The sequence below is a fragment of the Nycticebus coucang genome, chromosome 13 (assembly GCF_027406575.1).
Source record: "Nycticebus coucang isolate mNycCou1 chromosome 13, mNycCou1.pri, whole genome shotgun sequence".
NCBI lineage: Eukaryota > Metazoa > Chordata > Mammalia > Primates > Lorisidae > Nycticebus > Nycticebus coucang.
In genome coordinates, this window is record NC_069792.1 from 96,245,798 (window position 1) to 96,255,283 (window position 9,486).

The 9,486-nt window shown below is 38.6% G+C and overlaps 1 non-coding gene across 1 annotated transcript; it reads left to right on the plus strand.

Annotated features, from left to right (window-relative positions):
* The first annotated feature begins 1,420 nt into the window (after positions 1–1,420).
* LOC128564132 (U7 small nuclear RNA) lies at positions 1,421–1,481 on the plus strand. Its single transcript, XR_008374006.1, has one exon. It is a non-coding gene; the product is annotated as a U7 small nuclear RNA (small nuclear RNA).
* Positions 1,482–9,486: the final 8,005 nt, after the last annotated feature.

Genomic DNA, 9,486 nt, shown 5'->3' on the forward strand with positions numbered 1-9,486 from the left:
CACTGACAAGTTTTGAAGCGGGAACTCCCATATCATATTTTGTGTGGCTTGGTTTGGTTTTAAATTCCCAGATTTTTGCAAGATTGGCTCATAAACTGAAATAATCACCCAGAGAAGGCTGCATGAGCAGTTTTGCATTCAGAGTGCAGGGACAGCGGGTAGACTTGGGCACAGACTCCAGGCTTCCTTGGTCTCCAATTGATGTGTTTTAGTGGATAACTGGTGGCAGATTTTATTCTTACAAATAGGAGTTATGGAAACTGGACATATTTTCTTCCCTTTGAGACTCAATTGAATTATCTGTAAACTAACACTGAAGGAATATATGATGGATAATTTCCCTTTTAATAACTAATTCTTTTATATAACAAAGGCAAAACATCACTAACTTGGAACCCAATGACCTCATGAGGTGATAAGGTAATGAATGGATAGTATGATTTACTTTAAGAAAATCACATGTGGGGCGGTGCCTGTGGCTCAGTGAGTAGGGCGCTGGCCCCATATGCCGAGGGTGGCGGGTTCAAACCCCCTGTGGCTCAGTGAGTAGGGCGCCGGCCCTATATGCCGAGGGTGGCGGGTTTGAACCCAGCCCCAGCCAAACTGCAGCAACAACAACAAAAAATAGCCGGGTGTTGTGGCGGGCGCCTTTAGTCCCAGCTGCTTGGGAGGCTGAGGCAAGAGAAGAAGATGCATTTGTACAAATAAACCTTACTAAAAAAAAAAAAAAAGAAAAGAAAAAGAAAATCACATGTGATAGCCAGTGAGATGACATTTGCCTGAAGTCCCAGCTACTCGGATGCTGAAGCAGGTGGATCACTTGAGCTAGGAGTTTGAGACTCAAACTGCATCTCTAAAATAAAATAAAATAAATAAATAAATCCCATGCTAATGCACTTTATAGCATAAAATGTGTCTTTAGATACTATTTTTAATCTCTGCACCTCAATGATCTGAATCTACTCCTATCATATATCATAACATCGGTATCATCTATCTAGTCATCCACTTCTGAGTCTCACCAAATACCACTGCATCTAATGAATGCTCTAACTATGTAGAGTCTGTTTCCTTAATGCATTGATCCCTCTATTGAAAGACTTATCATTTTTCACTTGAGCTGCTATAGTATCATCTCCACTGGGCCTGTGCCTCATGCCTGGATTTCTCCGGTTCTCCCTCCACACATCTTTCAAACTAATAATTTAAAGCAAACATCCAAAACTACTTCAGTACCATTGAAGATCCTTCAATGACTCCTCACCTTTTTCCGAGGAAAAAGTCACAGCTCCTTTCTTAATATAGAAGCCCTTCATAATTGATGCGACTTAGCCTGTCTCACTCCGAGTGAGGCCTTCTGCCTTTCTGTACTTCACAGGTGCCACTGCAGACAGGAGAAGGGATTTAAAATTCCCTGAATAAGTGTTACAGTTCTTTCAGAATTTGTCTAGCAGGCTTTCCGATTCTTACTGAAAGACACATTAAAAAATATTTAAATTTAAATAGTTCCCTGAACACAGCACACTGATAAAACTATGCCTTCCAAAGTATTCTTCCTTTTACTTAAAATATGCTTTCTCACTGCATCCCTTATATTTTCATGTAATTTTTTGTAAATAATTTCATGTAAATAATTTCGTCTTTAGGAAACCGCCCTTTCTTTGCTCGCCCATTTCCAGGCCTCTTTTGCTTCCTGCTGACACTGCAGGGCTTTTTCATCTTCCCGCTGCCGAAATTGCCACATTACTGTTACTATCAATGTGCTTGTACACTTCATAATGGTAAAATTTTTAAGTAAATGACTTTATCACGTGTTTTGTTTGGCCACTAGAACAATGTTTTGGCAGAGAGTAGGTACAGAAAAATGTTTTCAATAAATGAGTCACTGAGTTCATGTTCTTTTGTCAGTAAATAAGGCCTATAAGATACATTAAGACAATTAGTTCAAGTTGTAATATGTACATGAGAACCATTGTGACAAATAATGTATGTTATTATCAAATTTTTCATTCAAAATCTCTACAATTCTAACAGATGTTCTCTCTTGTGCCTTGTATATTTGCCTTATAGGAAGGCACCGTTGGGGTGAAGTCAGTGACATCACAGTTAATATTGGGTAGCAATGGTTTTGCTTGTAGAAACAAATAATTTAGGTTTTGGATAGCGGTGAATTTTTTAAAAAGTCCTAATTTTTTAATATCCAAATAATTTAACAAACACAAGGCAAGTTGTCCAACTATAATTATCAGCCCATTCCCTATTTTACCATATACAAAAATGCTGATACAAACAACATGAAGTTGGAAATACCTGGCTGTGAAAATAACTGCTTAGAATTTATTTTAGTGCTTTCATATTTCCATTTTATCTTTTAGATTATTTTAAGTTATCAAGCCAATCATTGTCAGAAGACTGAAAAGTATGCTATTTAATTTCATGAGCAATTGTAACATTTCATCTGTAAAAAGTCAGATAATAAGGTTAATTAGATCTTATGCCTGAATGCTCAAAGCAATTCTCTGTAAGTGGCAGGAAGGCCACATCCCCATTCTTTATCCCTGTACCTGGATGTGCAGTGCAATATGAATGATTCGCAGCATTTCAAAGAACAAGGAAATTCTAACCTCATTCTGTTGTAAACTGTACATATAGACATTAATGGGTCAACTTAAATGTTTTCGGCAAACTTTGAAACTTTTACAGGATGTTATCTTCTGTTGTGATAAAAGAAGAGGTAAGAACAAAATTGATGTATAATTCTCTTTTAAGTGCTTTATAAATGCTTTAATCTGTACAACGTCATGGAATTGCCACTGTTATCCCTATTACCCAGGTAAAGAAATGATGCTCTAAGAAGTTGCCTAAGTCCCCACCCCCCTCTTTTGTATTTTAAATAAGTTGCAAGCAGAGGATACACTAACATTCCTATGTAGAAGTCATTTCTTAATGTTAAAAAATATCTTTTGTGAGGAGTAAAAAGGACTAGCTCAGAGAGGACTGGAATGTTCCACAGGTAACTGGGGACATAAAGTTGAGACATATCAAATGTGTGGTTTTATTCTTTTAGCAGTTAATTATGTAGAAACCATGCAGCAGGCACTGTGCTGTGTGGACAAGGTGGTTGTGTTCTTTATCCTCAAAAGGAAGATAGCACAGTGGGCCCTTCGTCCTGGTGTGACACCTGCCAGCCTGGGGAGAAGACAGAGCTGCTAGGCAAGAACATCTGGGACATCCTCTGTGGACAGGAGAGGTGGGTGATGGAACATAAGAAAGAAGACATGATTTGAAAGGGAAATCTTAGAGGAAAGGCACAGATGAGACTGCAAATCTCACCGGTCACAGATTACTGGGTTTGCTGCAAATGGAGGCCAAGGTATAAAAGTTGTGTGGGGGAGACAAAGGCAAGTGGTGGATGAGAGAAGAAAGGAGGGATGTAGAGAAACAGAAAATTGAGGGAGGCTGTGCAGAGGACCTACAGCAAGCTCACCTGGAAAAGTGGGTTTTCCACGCCGTGCTAGGGCAGGTTTTCCATGCAGCCTCACACATTTAGTTGAATCAGAGTGAGACACACAACAAAGAAATACCTGGGAAGAGTAAAATGTCCTGAATCTAGTGACATGAAAAAAAACCCAGAAATTTTGTTTATTATTGATGTAATCAACAATAAGATAATAATAGTTATGCTGTTTATATAATACTTTCGTACTAGTTTCTGTTGTCTACCAATATGTTTCTGATTTAATACCCATTGAAATAGCTCTTCAAAAGATAGTATTATTGTAGTCTAAAGAATAGGTGTTAAAAGTTTAGGAGATTTGGCTTATGTCATGAAGATAGTAGGTGAAAGGGCCAGCACTAAAATATTTGCCTAACATTTTAATTTATTCAATACTATTTTTGTGGAACCAAGTGCCCAAGCCATTTATGTATTATGTGTTTATTTGTTGATACCGAATCTCATTCTTTTTCCCTGAGTACAGTACTGTGACATCATTACAGGTCGCAGTAAGCTCAAACTCCTGGGTTCAAGTGATCCTCTTGCCTCAGCCTTCTAAGTAGCTGGGACTGCACACATGAAACTAGTTTTTTTCTATCTTTAGTAGAGAAGGGGGTCTCATTCTTGCTTAGGCTGGTCTCAGAACTCCTAAACTCAAGCAATCCACCCACCTGGACCTCCCAGAGTGCTAGGATTACAGGCATGAGCTGCCACTCCTGACCCCCACTGTCTCAGCATATTGTTTTGTAGTCCTCTCAGATAAATTTTGGAAAGTAATTCTTTACCTCATCTGATAGATAAGGTAACTGAGATTAAGGGATGTCGAACAATTTTTCTAAAATTACAAATGTAGTAAGTGATAGAACTGACATTCAAACTGAATTAGTTCAGAGGATATTTATTGGGTGACTATTATATGCCAGGCACTAAATAGATGGGACCTGATCAAGCTAAAAAGTTTCTCACAGCAAAGGGTACACAACTAACAGCCTTCAGAATGGGAGAAGACATTTGCATGCTGTGAATCTGACCAAGGGCCGATACTTAGAATCTACAGAGAACTCAAATTCATCAACAAGAAAAGAGCAAACAATCCCCTTTAAAAGTGGACAAGGGACTCTAACAGATGCTGAAGATGACAGACAAATAGCCAAAAACCACAGGAAAAATGCACATTGTCCCTAATCATCAGTGAAATGCCAATCAGAGCCATGTCAAGATACAGTCTCACTCCAGGGAGATTGGTTTTGAAATAAATGGCCCACACCACAAAGTCCCAAACTTCAGATGCTGGCATGGATGAGAGAGAAGAGAATTATTTTGTTATGCTGGTAGGATTGCAAACTGATGCAACCTTCATGGAAAGAAGTATGGAGACTTCTCAAAGAACTAAAAGTCAACCTTCATTTGATCCTGCAATCCCTTTATAGATATCTACACAGAAGAACAAAAATCATTTTACCACAAGGACATTTGCACCAGAATGTTTATGGCAGCTTAATTCACTATTGCCAAGATGTGGAAGAAACCCAAGTGCCCATCTATCCATGATTGGATTAACAAACTGGGATATGTATACCAGGGACCACTATTCAGCCATAAGAAAAGATGGAGACTTTACATCTTTTGTGTTTACCTGGATGGATTTGAAGAATATTTTTCATGGTAAATTATCTCAAGAATGGAAAAAAAATTATCCAATGTACTGAATACTAATATGAAAACAATATATGAACAACTACATACCCTCAGGAAAGAAATAACACAAATACAGTCTAGCGATGGGGAGAGGAGAGGAGGGAGGGCGATTGGTGGGATCTCACCTAAAGTGCACAATGTGAGGTGTCCATCACTGGGGGAAGGGCTCGACTACAAGCTGAACATTACCTTCTGTTTACCTTAGAATTGAAAACAATGTAACCTGAACATCTGAACCCTCACGTGAATTTGTAATAAAAAATAATTTAAAAAAGAACAATGAACAAAACAGACCTGATGTGCTCTCCTTTGGATCCAACAGACCAGTTTGGGATGAGAAATAGTGAAAATATGAAAATGATCTAAGAATGTCAACATCAGTTTATAGAGAGCCTTGAACCCGTTTTTGAGCATTTGGGATATTATCCTTAAATGAGATGCAAAAACTTCTCCTTATTTTAAATAAGTAGTATGATATGATACATTTCCTGAAGACCACCGTGGATATGGAAAGAGAATGAACTATAAAAGACTACTTAGAAGGTTCTGAATAGAAACCAGGCAAAGGGTATTAATAGAGTGGACCTGGGTGGTGTCAGTGAAGACTGAAGGAAATGGCATAAATATTGGCAGCAGAATTCCCAGGACTGAATGTGCTTTATGTACACAGAATGAAGGGGAGTGGGTCTCTTTGGTGACTCTAAACCTTCCACTGCTGTAATTTAAATAAGCAGCCCAATTGGTACTCTAATCAGATAGGCCAAGTGACTCTTTCTTGATGAGACTGAATATCAGTCACTAATAATATCTGATGGATTTCACAGCTCTCGTTCAGCTGGAGTATGACAAAGAATGGCTGTTGTTTCTTGCTGGCTATGGCCAAAAAGTTACTGTGATCCCAGCGAAATAAACAAATTGAAAACTGATTCACTTGCAAAGTCCATAGCTCCATTATAAGAGGGCTGATCTGATTTTCTGTGCTGTCAATATGTTCCATTAACTATGAAACAGTTGAGTTTTTAAGATAACTTCATTAAGATAAGTCAAGGTGCTAATATACCAAGATGCAGATTGCAAAGATCTCTCGCAAGTCCCCGGGAGATAAGACAGTGTGTGCACGGGGCGGCAATCTGGCAGGGTGCCGAGCCATACTCGGGGAAGGTTCTGTTAGCATTTGTTCTTGAAACCATATTTTCTGCGTTGACTATCTGGTGGTTTTGGATTGCCACAGGCTGATAATTGGCAACTAAGCTGTTAGACCAGATGGCATATATTTATTTATTTTACAAAGGAAAGGGAGGGGGGAGAAAGCACATTGCAAATTGCAAAGTCCATTTTTAGTTATAGAACAGAAAAATAAAGGAGAAAAGAGATTGATTTTAAGCAGTTCCAGATGTTATGTGCTTTTTGTTTGCAAAGCCACATGTAAAAGGAGAGTGACACAGATAACAGGAAAAAGAAAAAGAGAAGAAAATTTAAATAAAGAAAAGATTTCACAGAATAATGTTCAGTTGGATTTACTTGTTAAAAAACTTTCATTTACAGGGTATAAGGATACTTTTTTAAAGGATAGATGAGAAAAGAAATCACACAATTTCATATGAATAATTACTTTCATACTGTGTGTACATGAGGTGAACAGAACAACTTCAGCTTCTAAGAGTTCCCTATTGTGTATCTTTAAATCACCAGTCCTCTCCAGCCCACCTTGCTTGTTCCAGCTGCCATCTGTGAACTTCTATTGTGTTATGCCGTCTTCAGCTGTTTCCTTTGCCCAGATCAAAACTTTAATTAGGAGCCATTAGTGGAGTGCCAAGACATCTTCCATCAGGCTTTTATCTCACTTTATATGGAGAAGAAATTATGATTCCTGTAATAAATTGTGTCTTGTCTTCAAATTATATGCCAACATTCTCCAAACATTAAATTCTAACGTGCTGATTCTCTTTATTGGGTCTCTGAAATTTACACTCATAATGTTCTAAGGGATCAGCATAACTTACAATAGGGAGTGGGTTGGGACAAATATATGAAGTCAGGATTCTTGTCATGTGTAATCCCAGTCACCTGCTATCTTGCTTTGAATCTATGCCATCCCAATGCCTCATTTAGTTCCTGAGAGACAAATTACTCTCCTAGTCCCTGTAGAGTGGGTATTTGGACATGACATTTCTAGTAAGCCTCCAGAAGATGCTAATTCTGATTTGCCATGTTGGAGGGAAAAGACTCCAGTTTCCCATAATAGGTCTTCACCTGGCTACAGTGTTGGAGGACTCAGCAGCAATGACCAGCTAGTCAGGTTGTTCCTTCCCTCCTTGTCAAAGCTTCTTTGTCAGCAATCTGATGTACGCTGTCCTACAATTATTGTGCTAACCAAATTAGGAAAATCACCTGAAAAATCTTTACAAATAGGGCCAAATGATTTGGCATTCTGACTCTATTCCCCTGTTTACAATCTGTGAGAATTTTGAATACTTACCTAACATAGCTAATCTAATGTTTTATTATTTCTAAATGCCATTACTGTATTAGAAAGTATAACTAAATTATACATTACATGTAAATATTATATGTCTAACACAGTGCTTGAAATTTAAGGGGCAAAAATATATAATAGCTCCTTGTGCCATATTGTTTTCCTTCATGGGAAAATACATTTCACCATGTTCTTGGTTAGTAAACAATATACATATAATTGCTTTCTATAAATAGAGTATAAAATATATTTATTTCTTGTTAAATACTTTCTATGTGCTGGGCACTATTCTAGGCCCAGGGAACAGAGCAATGAACAAAATAGAAAAGTCTTGATGCTCAAAGGAAAGAAAGACCAAAGACATGACTGAAACGAGGAACCTACGCCCCAGCTGGAAATCAGGATAGCTAGAAACGTACCCTAAAAAAAGTAGATAAAAGTTAAGTTGATCATTGTAGGATTCTCTTTGCTAAACTGGAAAATGGTGGAATCCATGAATGTTACCACATGAATCATTTTCACATCAGTGCTGCTTTAAGACTTGATTAACATTTTAAGTAATAAAATGGCATTGACTATCTGACAATAATGGGCAAAGGTCAGAAACTATCAAAATCACATAATGAAATATATTAATTAAAAACAGAAGAAACTCTGTACATTTAATATAAAGCTACTGTTACTCTTCCTGATAAGGATGGTTTGATTAGACCTGAAAAACATGGAGGCCTTAAAGGTTGCAGCAACTTCAACTCCAATAGGAGAAAGATGTATATAAATGTAAAGTTGTGTAAATATAGATATTTATATCATATACTTATGTAAATTAAAAATGGAACAAATTGAGTAAAGCTACTCTGTGTGTGTGTGCACGGTGTTGGCTCAGTCTTGTCTGAGCCATGTCTGAAGGGTTGGAGCCAAGGTCAAAGCAAAGATCAGTTGGCAGAAGGGCAATCCAGGGTGAAGGCAGAGCGAGGCCGGACCCTGGGATTGACTTGCTGACTACACCCTCACAAGAGGGAAGGCACCAGGGAGCTCTCAGAGGTCCCTTTCAGAAGGGCATGAATCCATACATGTCTAACTACGTAGCCTTAAGCATGTTACTTAATGCACTTGGATTTCTGCTAGTTATGTAAAAATGGGTGAAATAATAATTATCATGTAGAATTGTTGTGATGATTGAATACAAGTAAATCAGTTGAGGCAAATCCCAGCCAGGGATCCTTCCTTCCTTCTTCATTCACCCATGTGCTAGGCCCTGTAAGGTATCACACAGTTCTAAAGTCAGGAATTGAACAAAATGGGTCAAAACACCCACCTAGTGTTGTGTGATTATATCTCTAGCAGGGATTATATTTTTAGTAATTGTTAATGTGGTGGAATGGGCGTAGATACCTTCTCCTTCTGTTGTTCGTGAGCAAATGCAGAAGCACCAGCTTCATTATGCTTAGCAGAGCTCCCCGCAGCTGCTGCTCCCAAACGCAACTCAAACTGCATCTTTTCTGCAGTGGCATTGTACAAAGGAAGGAGGAGTGCAAAGGAGAAACAGTCACGGGGATGTGACTCCAGCAGGAGGCTTCTGGGAGCCTCCAGCAGGAGGCTTCTGGGAGCCCTCGGGGAAGATTGGTGCCCTTACAATATAAGAGACCTCTGAGGGCTCCCTGGCACCCACCTCGTGGAGAAGGGAGCAGAAAGTTTCCATTTATAAACTAGAAAGTGGATTCTCATGTAGCACCAAATCTTGCTGATACCTTAATCTTGGAATCCCTAGCCTCCAGGACAGTGAGAAAAAAATATTTGTTGCTTAAGCTCCCCA